Raw genomic sequence first — 12331 nt, forward strand, 5'->3', positions numbered from 1 at the left:
CCGCCATGGGACAGCTGGTGGTTTTGAACTGCTAACCACAAGCCCGATGTGTAACCCACCATGCTTCCCTTGGTCTAAGAGAAACCTGGGCTGAGGAGAGCTACCTGCCCTTACTCTGTTAGTGAAGCTCAAGGGCATTAGCCTTCTTTTTCTCAGAAATCTATGTTCTCCTGCTCCACAGGAGATGATCCACGTGTACATTATGGTTTGAAAAGTTGGATTTAGACTTCTCTTTGCAGACTGTTCTCAGATGCGTTCCCTCTGTTCCTTCAAATCTTACACATTGTCCCTGGCAACTCTAGAAAGTCCTAGAAGGGACATAAACACATCTCCCCTGAAAGAGGTCCCCGGGACAAGATATACAATGGGGTACCCCCCCAAATGGAATTTTCCCCCCAAAGCCATGTATTATTATTTTTTTATTTTTACAAAGCAACCTTATCACCTTCAAAGTACTCTCCATTATACTTAATACATTTGTCAAATCTGCAATTCCATTCTTGAAACATTTTTCAAACTGATCTATTTGGATGGCTAGCAGTACCCCCCACATTTTTCTTTTCACCTCATCTATGTCATCAAATCAGTGTGCTTTCAAGTTCCTCTTAATTCACAGAAACAAAAAGAAGTTGCATGGCATGAGGTGAGGTGAGTACAGTGTGTGGGGCAAGAAAAGCATGCTTTTTTCTTTTTGCCAAAAACCTGGCATACTGAGAGGGCTGCAAGAGTTGGTACATGGTTGTGGTGGCAAAACCAGTCCCCTGTCTGTCACAAATCAGGTCTTTTTTAATCACATACTGTTACGTAATGTTTTCAGAAACTCTAAATAGAAAGCTTGGTTAACAGTCTGAGCTGGTGGAGGGAACTCCACCTGCACAACTGCCCTCATACAAAAAAGGGGGACATCTGTTTTTAAGGGGTACCCCCTTGTATATGCGCATTCAATGGGACTTGGAAATGTTTTTGTTTGTTTGTTTGTTTAAATACTACAAAAAGCAAGAACATGGCTTATCCCCACAGGCTGAGAGGTAATGATCTTGAGAGGAAAAAAATCTGGTGACCTAGGCTGACAGCACTTCTGTTCTGACCAGGAGGCAAGGTGTAAGGCTTGAGGAAACCAGATGAACCCTCCTGAGAAGGAATTTTGAAGAGAAAAACCAAAACCAAACCCAGCGCCCTCCAGTCTATGCCAACTCATAGTGACCCGGCAGGGGAGAACTGCCCAGGTGGGTTTCTGAGACTTTAATTGTTTAAAGGAGTTGAAAGTCCCATATTTCTCCTGCATAACAGCTCATAGCTTCGAACTTCAGCCCTTGTGGATTGCAGTCCAATGAATAACCATGATGGCACCAGGAAGAGAAGTCTAAAGTTGACCCTTTAAACACTATGGGGCATATGAACTCCAGTCAAAATGCTGGTTCTTATTCAGTAGGTCTCCAGTGGGGCCTTAGGGTCTAGTCTTGGCCAGGACTGCTGGGCCAAAGCTGGAACAACAAGGCTCTACACTAGCCACGTGTTAGGAGACAATTTACTAGGGTAGTAAAAGCCCATGAGATGGGAAAGGATAATAGGAGAACAGAGTTGAGGGTAGAGATGGTGAGGAACTCTAGCATGCTGTTGTCGGGGGGGACCCTCCCCTCGGGGAAATTCAGCCAGGATCTTGTCTCTTTAGAAACGTCCTGTGAGGAGACCAGGCATCTGACCAAGTTGGTGGAGACAGTGATTGTCAACAGGAGAGTTTTGATATGAAGTCAAGAATGGGAAAGGGCCTGGGATCCAGAGAGAATCACAATAGCCCTACTTCTCTCTCGAGAGGAGACTGTGCGAGAAAGCCTGGCCAAGTCTGAGAAAAGAAGGAAGAGAAGCTTGGGAATCTAAGACTGAAACCCGGAGAGGAGCCTGGCATTGACCCAAACCCAAACCCAAACCCAAACCCATCACCCTTGAATCAATTCCAACTCATAGCAATGCCATAGACGGATTCTGAGGCTGCGAGTCTTTACCTAAGCAGACGGCCATGTCATTTTTCTATGGAGGGGCTGATGGGCTTGAGATGACAGCTGTTTGGGGAGTAGCCAGGCACTTTAATCCCTGGGTCACCAAGGCTCCTTTCGGGCTTTGATCCAACCCACTGTTAAGCAATCGATTTTGACCTATTATGCCCCTATATAAGGTTTCTGAGACTTTCCAGCTGTACAGAGAAGGCCTGGTGACATAGTGGTTATGTGCTGGGCTGCTAACTGCAAAGTTGGCAGTTCAAAACCACCAGCAGCTCCTCGGGAGAAAGATGAAGCTTTTTACTTTTGTTAAAGAATTGCAGTCTTGGAAATCCACAGGGGGCAGTTCTACCCTGCCCTGGTGGGTCACTATGAGTCTCAATCAATTGGATGGCTGTGAGGTTGTTAAAGTAAATCTGTATGGGAACAGCTAGCCTCCAACCTCTTTGTGAGAGTCAATCAGGTAACACTGTACCACCAGGGCTCCTGTGGGGATCTGATGAGGGTGGGGGTGTTAAAAGGGGAGAGGGGAACGACAAAGGGCCCTGCACATCTTCCATCTGAAACTAGTTTATGAGTCATGTGAAATACCACCTGCAGTTTTCTTCAACAGCAAAGAACTTGTGGCCCAGGAAATTCCCTCATGTTGGAGTAGAGAGTGGGGCATTTAACCGGCTACGTATGCTGGATAAGTAAGGAAGAGGGTCCGAGAGTGGGTAAGCATTTGCGGAAAGCTGGAGTGCAACTATGCACTCACTAGAGGTGGACTTGCTCTGTCGCACACAACTTTTTCAAGACGTTCACAATACTAACTACTTTCTCTTGCCTGCTTTATTTGTCTACATCCCTCTGAAATTCTGGGCACATACTGTATAAACAGATAAACCAACCCCCAATAACCATTTTCTGTTCATTCTGACTCATGGTGATCCCAGGAGTGTCAAAGTCAAACTCTACCCCATAGAGTGTTTAATGGTTGAACTTTGTTGGAAAAGATCACTAGGCCTTCTCGCCAAGCTACACTGAGTAGACATAAATCTCCACTCTTTCTATGAGCATCCTAAGGCTGGTGTAGTCTTAATTAGTATTCCCTATCCTACCTCTACCTCCATTTATCTGTTGGTTTGTCATGCTGTGGTGGCTGATGTGTTTCTGTGATGCTAGGAGCTATGTCACTTGTGTTTCAAACATCAGCAGGGTCACCCAAAGTTTACCTGTACAGTCTAATAATCATTAAAATGTCTATGCAGGACTCACAGACAATATTCATGATTAAAGGGTTTATTTAGGAAGTTCACAGGTTGTAATGCAAGTGACACCTGCTCAGTAGACTGCTCTTCCCTAGAGCATGTTACAAAATTCTTTCAGGTTTGCCAATAAATGCCCAGAGAAGCATACCACTCTGTTGTAAGCCTCAACCCAAAGGCATTCAGCTCAAGCCCCATGGGTCAGCAAACCCAGCTCCCCTAAGTTAAGTGCCTAGAGGTACCCCTCTCCTGAAAGCCTCAGCCCAAAGGCATTCAGCTTCACTTCTGCAGGTCAGCAAGCCCAGCTTCCCTAATTAAATGCTAAGTGGCACCCCGATCTACAAGCCAGCTTCCTGCCCCACAAAACTCAGCTTTACTTGCTCTGAGGGAAGCTGTATTGGAAGTCCACCACTCTGTTTCATGCTCTGCCTCCTGGGTGGGTCTGCTGCTGCTGCTCCGCTGAGGTCTTCTGGGTCCAGGAAGATCTGCATAGAAATCTTGGGTACAAAGGACGTGTTCCATTCCTGGCTCTTGCTGGTAATAACTCCCCTGTGCACTTTTCTGTTGTTATGAGCTACCCTCCAAATAGGCTGGGCTCCATTTCTCCAAAATTTTACTCTAAACCAGTGTCAAAACTTGCCTTTCTTATGCTCTGGCCTTGAGATGGTTAAAACTACCTGACCAACCTGCTACCCTATTTATAACTGAAGTATTCATGGAGGTAATGGCTTCAAATGTTCTCTCTTGCGATTGCATTTTCACACAGGCCTTCAGTGTCTCAACACAAAGAACTGTAGGGGAAACTTCAGAAGAAGTGAGTCGGGTATATCTGGAGTAAGGTAATTGGAAAGGGTACTTTCAATCACTGTTAAAAATGAATGCCTTTCCTTGCATGGATTTCTAGGGGTTTTGAGGTCAAAGCAAGGCAGGGCCTATTGTCCCTTGAGCTAAGTGGAGGAGGGAGACGGAGGAAGATAAGTTCTGCCACTGTCATGCCATCTTATCTGCAAAAGACTGTGGGTCATTAATTATTCTTGGATCTCTTTCTTGGGACCTCCAAGACCTACCCAGTTGGCATTATTCCTGGTATGAATGGGAGATCATCTAGATCTGCATTAAGCGAGGGGAAAGATCATTATTTAACCCTTGCCAGAAATGTCTTTGTTCTTTATGGTATCTATCACTTACTCCTCCTCTCCAGCCTTTCCTGTTTGGAAGCCCCAAAAAGTTGACCTTGCTTTGTGAAAGCAGCGTGACCCCTCTGAAGTTATCCTTGCCAAGCAGAGGCACTCTGATAGGTCAGAGATGAAATGATGGTCAAAAGGCAGGCTTGGGTCACTGAGGAAAATGCAGCCAGAGTCTTAGTATGCAGAGAACTTTGCCTTCTTTTTACCATTGGTAGGAAGACTTCTCATATTTCTTATTGACTCAAGATGTGTTTGATATGGTTGCTTGGCCCGAAAGCCCATCCGCCTGACAACTGCAGACGATCCAGAGATACACAACCATCCATCATGTATGACAGGGCTGCCTCCTACAGCAGCTGTATTGTTTATGAAATGAGTCACTTTCGCAGCAAGTCCACAAGAAAGCTTGGGCTGGATTTGACAGATGCATCCCACTTCATTCTTCTCATTCTCTCGCTTCAGATGCTTGCCCAGCTCCTGACAGCAGGGTAACTTTCCAAGGTGGAATCTGAGAAACGCAAAGCAGGAGTTGTTTGCTTTGACCAAGACAAACATTACATTTGGTTGCCTAGGTTTAGAAGAGTTCAACATGCAGGTGGCTTCCCTAGGAGTGGCAAATAGGAGAGGAAAAATCAAGTGGGTGAGAGCAACGCCTATCACGAGTACACCCTAAAGAAAATAAAGCCCCCATAACTCTATTATTCTACATAATGGCCCATGAAAAGGCATCTAATGCCCCCCTCCACCCTAGCATCAGTTTCTCAGCGAAAGCCAAGCTTAACCCCTCCATGAAGATAAATAGGAACATAGAAGTCACCGAGCATGGGGGTGCTGCTGATTGTATGACCCCAGAAGGAATAAGTGACAAAAATGACCTGAGGAAAGAGTCCTGGTTTTGCATAGGTCACTTAATCAACTTGGCCACATGCATAAAGGAGTTCATCTAGAGACAGAAGGTGAGTGACTCCAAACTGTGTAGTCCTTGGCTTCTTTTTGCTGATGCAAATGTTCATGGAGTGGGGTCACACTTAACAATCTTATACCTTGTAACCAATGGACCGATGAAATGAAAAGATGCTGAGCTCTGAATAACCTGAGACAGCTTAGCAGGAGAAATGGAGACATTGAAAGACCTGGGACACCCAAGAGCGAAGAGAAGCCCTAGTGAAGGATGTTGAGGGAAACAGTTATCAAGCACTTACTGCTTGCAAGTCATCTTGCTCTACGGACACAACAGTGAATGAGATACAGTCTCTGCCTTTGGTAGAGGTCAGTGGAAGACAGACAATTACAATGAGATATGATAAACACTATGATAGAAGTGTTAGTTGAACGTCGTTAGGAGCAAATGATTTGCAAGCCCCAAAATTGATAGTTTGAATCTACTCCAAAGTACTGCAGAAAAGTCCTGATGATCTGCTTCCATTCACATTACACTCAAGAAACCCCTCGGGGGCAGTTCTACTCTGTAGCACATGGGGTCATGGTAGCAGGTGGATGATTTTATGTCAACCAGACACTCGACGGCTAGGGGTGGAGTCAAACCTGTCCATCTAGTGCTAGCTTGATAAGACCTTCTTGGGAGTGTGGTCTTTTGTAGAAGAGTGAAGGATTGTGGGAACTGGTCACTGGGACTCTGCCGCGGGTGCTGAGGGCTGTTAGTGCCATACCACGTCTCCACTGACTTTGGCTCGATACAACCCTGCACCAACCAACTGATCTGTGATCCTCCTGTTCTCCGGTTTATCATTTTGTGTCACTTGCATGTGAGGCTAACGAGGGACTGATGGACTGGTATCAGACTTAGGGACTTAAGTTGGACTAGGCTAGATGTCATCATGATATATAATTACTTCTTGATATAAGGCTCTTTCTGCTACCTAGAGGAGTGTCACTGGATTTGTTTGTTTAGACACCCTCGCTTAAAACACTCATCATACACTGAAAACATCTCGATGGTAACTGACAATGATGAGGAGTCCTGGGGACACACTGTTTAAGTGCTCAGTTGCTAACTGAAAAAAAAGAAATAGAAAGAAAAAAAACGGTTCCAATCTCTCAGCAACTCCGCGGGAGAAACCTCTCTGCTTCTGCACAGATCACCACCTAGAAAACACCGTGGGGCAGATGTGACTTGAAGCTAGTAAGATGGTTATCTAGGATATTTCAGAGCCATTGCCAAGACTATAAAACCTATCACTTTGGAAACCTGCGCATTTCCTCAACAGAAGTCAGCCGTGAACAACTTCTGATATAGAAGGCAGGGAACAGAAGGTGCCACAAGGAAATCAACTTGACCCCTAAAAAGTAAGAAGGATTCTTCGATTATGTCAACATTCAGAAAGATGGCAGGAATGAAGAAGAAAAGTCATAACAAGAGAAAACCATGGAATGCATACCTTCTCTGACATAAGACTGGAAGTAGTAGATGGTGCCCAAACACCGTGACTCAAAGCTGTGTTCAAAGATACTTTAGAAGAACCCTTATCAAAACGGAAGAATATGTGAAACGAAATTTCAAATTATCAATGACTTCTACACTTCCTAGAGCCCTTAAGGTTGGGTGAGCTCCTAACACTACTGCTGTCAGATCATCTTTAAACATGTATCTTAAACCAAAAATATCCCCTGAAGCCTTCATTGAACCAAAAAGTAGCTTATTTTAAATGGCAAAATGTATCTGCTTTGAGCATCATGGTCCTTTAAAGAACTATCCATCTGGGATTAAATTGACAACAGAAACTTATTGTATGGGAAGCTTAGGGGGCAGTGAGTGTAAGGAATGGTGGTGAAAATCATACCGAGAATGAAAGTATGGATTGAAAAATGCAACCAATGCCACGGGATACATGGGAATTATTGGACACATGGGAATTATTGAAATTGAGTACCTTTGGCTGTATAATTAAATAAAATTAAAATTATCAGGGGAAAAAGTCATAAGCAGAGCTGAAAAACAAATCACAAGCTTGGAAAACATCGGACCACATTAAAAATTGGGGGCATAGTGATAGTGGTTATGTGTTGGGCTGTAATGTGCAAGGTTCATAGTTCAAAACCACCAGTTGCTCTGAAGTAGAAAGACAGGGATTGCTACTTCCGTTAACAGAGTCTCATAAACTCCTAGGGGCAGTTCTGCCCTGTCCTAGATGGTCACTGTGAGTCAGCACTGACTCGATGGCAGACAGCTTGGTTTTTGGTTTTGTTCTCTCGTATGTAAAAATGACATTTACAAAAGAAGATGTACGACTATCTTATGCATAAAGAAGAATATACACAGCACCATGAAAAATTAAACAAACCCAAAGTGGAAATCAAAGGGAGTTAGAGTGTAGCTGTTTTAGTGGTCCCTATTTCTAGCCATGTTGAGAGTGGGTTTGGAGCCCTAAGAAAGAAATCCTGAGTTAAGAAGCAGAGGCATGAGTCAACACTCTACTTAGCTATTACTCATCAGGGTTATGGGTCAAATTCCAATTTCACAGTTATTCCCAGAATACTTGTGTGAGTTTAGATCAAGGAACAGAGATCGCCAAGCCCCCATAGGGAAACTCAGTTTTCCTTTGCCTCTCATTATAGTCATAGGAAAGACTGTGAAAGGACCAGGGGTAGAGTTAACTCTTTGACTATGACAGGTGACCTTGATTCAAGAAGGGCTTGTACACAGAGTATTCCTAGAACACGTTGTCCTCTGATAGAACACTGATGGAGGGCCTAGAAAATCCTAAGATCCCCAAGGTGGAGAAGATGAAGAACCTAGATTACTCTATCTACCTGACTTCCTAAGCACTACAAGATGTGAACGTATCCCGGATGTGGAGAAAGGTGAGATATTTTTATTTTGCTGTGACTTCCACCTTTCACACGGGAAGCGATTGTTGACTAACCAGCAATTACTGACATTATTCCATCATTTTCTTGTATATAACAGTTTCTAGGGTGAGATAATTACTTTTATAAAGTCTAACCAAAACATCAATATATCCTACAAGTCTGTTTTCCGATATGGGAAGCAGTGGCAAGTTTAACATTGGAGTTTAACACGGAGGAGAGGGCTTCAAAAACTTTGTGGAAAGTTTACATTACCTTTCAATTCTATTTTCCCTGAACTTTGGAAGCCCCCTCACTAATTACCAAGCATTCTTCAAAGGCCCAACCCTGTGATGTGAGCTGGAGGTACGGCAGTGAATGAAACAGCTCCTCGCCCTTCTTGCTTTCACGGATGCTCCAGTCTCTCTGGGCAAAACCAGCGAGCAAGGGGGCCATCTGGATAGAATGTGATGAGGGCTTCCTATGACAAGCATCTGAATAGCCTCTTTGGGAGCATCTACGGGGGCCTTGAGTCTACCCTTGGCCTCCAGGGAGACCTGCCTGACTTGGAAGTGACTCTGAGATGAAATATAAATAAGGAACAGGAATTAGCTGGTGAAAGAGGTAACAGGTCAGTAAACGACAGTAGGACAAATAATGTTTCTCGGCAAAAGCAACAGCCAAGCTTCTTGCTTCGGGCACGAAGAAGGAAGAAAGGTGAGGAGATGGCCAGAGAGTCACGAGAGCACCACGCGAGGCAGAGAGCGCGCACATGTACATATGCGGATGTGGGAGGGGTCTCTCATTGGGCAGCTTGTGGCTATGGAGGTATCCTTGACCTTGGTGGGTTGCTTCAGGAGCTAAATGCAAGCGGGTTTATATTGGCTGCCTCAAACAGACCCTCGGGTGCATTGTCCAACCTCTCGACTCAGTCCCAGTGTTCTCACACTACACTTCACAGACTACCTGGGGCGTTTGAAATATTTCCTACTGAGCCAGATTTTTGGAGATGACCGACAAAGAAAACCCCACTTACCCGATGGACACATTGTTGGGGCTTGTCTTCTGAAGGGCAGGCCACACCCTCCTCCCAATCCCTTCCAAGAACCTTAAAACTGAAAGGGCCTTTTATGTTTCTGATAAATGCTTTGGCAAACAATTCCACTTTTGGAATCATGTCCTACCTGACTTGCCTTCCACTAATCCCCTCTTCCCCCATCAAAATATGTTGTGTCTCCTGGCAACACTGCTGGGAATAAATGGTGTCTCTGAAAGGTGAACGTTCCACAGGTCACTTGTGGGTCCGCGCACCTGGCTCTGCCATAAACCAGTGCTGTAACTGGGGAGAAATCGCTTCTTACCTCAGAGTTTCTGTTTCTATGGGTTGTAAACTAAGAGGAGTGAACAAGACCCCTGAGATCCTTCTGAATTCAGGATCCCAAACCTACACTCAAACCCACTGCCCTTGAGTCAAATCCAGCTCACCGAGGTCCCAGAGGACAGACAAGCACTGCCTCATGGGGCCTCCAAGACCCCAATCTTTGCTAAAGTAGACAGCCACTGAGCAGTTAGTGGGCTCCACGCACGACATTTTCGGTTAGCAGTCAAGCGCTTGACCACAGCGCCATCAGGGCTCCTTAGGATGATCTATCCAGGGGTCCTCAAACTACGGCCTTGGGCCACGTGCTGCCTGCCGGGTGTTTTTCCCCCTTTTGTTTTTTTTTACTTCAAAATAAGATATGTGCAGTGTGCACAGGAATTTGTTCATAGTTTTTCTTTAAACTATAGTCCGGCCCTCCAGTGGGTCTGAGGGACAGTGAACTGACCCCCTGTTTAAAAAGTTTAGTCTATTCTTTTGATATCTAAAGGCACTTTAATTCATCCAGACTCAGCCTGACCCAGAGGTCAAAGAAAGTAGTCTTTGGCAGGGATGGGTCCATCCTGCCTGCTATGTTGTTAGTCTAGGTAGCAAAAGGGGGCTAAACATGAGCCAGCAGAAAGCAACCCCCCCCCCCCCTGTGCTTTCCCTGGTCACCATCAGCCTTCCCCCCCCATCGCCGTCCCATTCCTTTCCACCCACAAACACATCCAAAAACGTTTGCCTAGAGGAGAATTCAAGACTTATTTCTTTAATGGTCAGAATTGTGCTGGGTCAAGACTTTTAACTGTGTATTTAATTAGTCATCTGTATGCATGTAACTTAAAGGCGTTCAGCTGTGCCTTTTTATAGGATTAATAAAGCTGGTTGTAAATCACCTACGCAGCCTGTAAAAGTATTTATAGTAGCGTTTCTCTCCCACTGCCGTTACAGAAGCTTTGTTTGAACTAGCTGAGGTTTGCTTGGGGAGAGTTCTACCCAGTTCTAGGGGGAAAGTGTTAAAGTCCTTGCCTGGCAAACCACCTCTCTGTCGTTAGGCGACGTGAAATGTGCTGAAATGTTAAGCCCGAGCAAGGACGTTCCAAGGCCTCATTGCCAACAGCAAGCCGTCTGTGTTAATGAAAATCAAAATACAAAAAAGCCAGTCAACTGCGAGCACAGAACTCAAGTAGAACTTGAGAAATATGACCAGAACTGGAATGCCAGGGCATTTTGACTTCTCTGAGCCTGAGTAGGATTTGGCAATCACGTCTGTCTTCAAGCTCACACATTTGCACTGGCCAAACACCTTCTGAAACCACCCAGGCCAATTGCACAGTATGACTGGGTCTGCCAAGGACAGGCCAGCTTTTGTCTGACAGGCCTTCAGAGCATTCGTGTGTAAAACAGTTACCAGAACCCCCTTCTAAGTGTCAGCAGGAGACTCATTCCTCACAGCCTTCTCTCCAAAGATCCCCATTCCTCAAAGAGAGCTGCACCCATATCACATTAACATCCCTCTTCTACACCCCTGGGGGAAGGGAATTCTTCTTCTGCTTGATGAAACAGAAGATAATCTTCAGCAGGAGCCTTTCAGAAAACCATACACAAACGGACCAAAGAACCCCACCACACTGTCGTTGAGTTGACTCTCTCTCAGGTAAACCCTTGAGGGCACAGTAGAATTAACCCTCTGGGTTCTGAGGCTGGAGATCTTTAATAGCCTCATCTGTCTCCTAAGGAGAAACTGGTGGATCCAAACTGCTGACTTTGCAGTTAGCAGCCCAATGTGTAGCCCACTACACCACCAGGGCTCCTCCTGCTACAAAATTAGACTGAGATACACCTTAGGTAGCGTTTCAGAGCTAACTAGAAACAGCCAAAGGTTTTGGTTTTGTGGAAAATGTTCTGAAAACTCAAGATTCATGTTTCTTCTTCTGCACTTCCTTGAATTATGGAACCCTTGGCTGGTGCACACAGTTGATGCACTTGGCTGCTAACCAAAATGTTGGTAGTTCAATTGTATCAGAGCACCTCAGAAATAGGCCTGGTGATCTGCTTAGGACTAATCAACCACTGAACATTCTATGGAGTACGATTCTACTGTCACACACATACAGTCACTGCGAACTGACACAAGAGCAGTTGATTTTCAACTGTCTAATGATCATCAACTTCTTAACCAAGAGGCAAATAAATAAATAAATCAGGAGTATTAAAAAGGAACCTGCCCAAGTTCTTAATCCTCAGTAAGGATGGCCTCCGCTGTCCCTGGGGTCCAATTAGGAGGAGGATCAGGGTTGTCCCTGTCCCCCACTCCTATATATAAAGCCCCAGGCCTCAAAGCACCCAGCAAGGAAGGTCCTGGGCATCCCTGCCCCACTGCAAGGTAGACTCCAGTCCTGGCAAGGTAGGGCAAGGTAGGCCCTAGGTGTCCCACAGCCTGTCAAAGCTGGCCACAGCCATTCCCTGCCAAGACTCTAACGGTCTCTGGGATCCATTAAGGAAGGTCCTGGCTATCCCTCCCCCCATGCCTAGCAAGCCAAGCCCTAGCCATCCCTGCAACTGAGCAAAGAAGATACTACAAGTCCCTCTCCCCTAGCAAGGTCAGTTCTGGCCATCTCTGCATAGTGACTACAAGTGTTTATTGTGTGTTTAGAACCAAGGCTGCACTCAACTTGTTCCATGCAAGAGGGGCAAGCACTGCCAGAAGCACCTTGGATTCATTACACATGT

This window comes from Echinops telfairi, unplaced genomic scaffold (genome assembly GCF_000313985.2).
Source record: "Echinops telfairi isolate 266 unplaced genomic scaffold, ASM31398v2 ScPeMD7_7469;HRSCAF=8507_1, whole genome shotgun sequence".
Classification (NCBI taxonomy): domain Eukaryota; kingdom Metazoa; phylum Chordata; class Mammalia; order Afrosoricida; family Tenrecidae; genus Echinops; species Echinops telfairi.